Raw genomic sequence first — 360 nt, 5'->3', positions numbered from 1 at the left:
GTGTGTGAGTGAGTGTGTTACCTAGGTTTAGTTGTAGAAATAAGTTGTAACAAAATACTTATACTTTATTAACAAACTGTTGCGTAGCATTCCAGTCTAGATATACTACTTATTGACGCTAGGTTTTTGAAGGCATATACAACACATATACAACAATTATGCAATGAGTCTATCGCAATCACTAAAGGTGAGTCGAAAGACTATAATACTTCTGCAATGTTTAATAAGAGAACAAGTGACATGAACGTTTTATCGGTCAAGGTTATTGACTACATAGTGAACTAATAACAATCGTTAATGCTGCGAGTTAAGCTGAGCATCCTTTGTAACAATATACACCATAAACACTGTACCATATCA

The 360-nt window shown here is 33.9% G+C and overlaps 1 protein-coding gene across 1 annotated transcript in view; it reads right to left on the bottom strand.

Annotated features, from left to right (window-relative positions):
- Nucleotides 1-50: 50 nt before the first annotated feature.
- The window catches only part of LOC119588536, a gene marked incomplete at its 5' end in the record, with an annotated part of 1,107 nt that continues 797 nt past the window's right edge, over nt 51-360 (bottom strand). Inside the window, 1 exon segment of the mRNA XM_037937173.1 lies at nt 51-358.

The sequence above is a fragment of the Penaeus monodon genome, chromosome 24, assembly GCF_015228065.2.
Source record: "Penaeus monodon isolate SGIC_2016 chromosome 24, NSTDA_Pmon_1, whole genome shotgun sequence".
Lineage (NCBI taxonomy): Eukaryota > Metazoa > Arthropoda > Malacostraca > Decapoda > Penaeidae > Penaeus > Penaeus monodon.
Note: the sequence above shows the minus strand (reverse complement) of the source record. Positions and strands in the feature narration are given on the sequence as shown.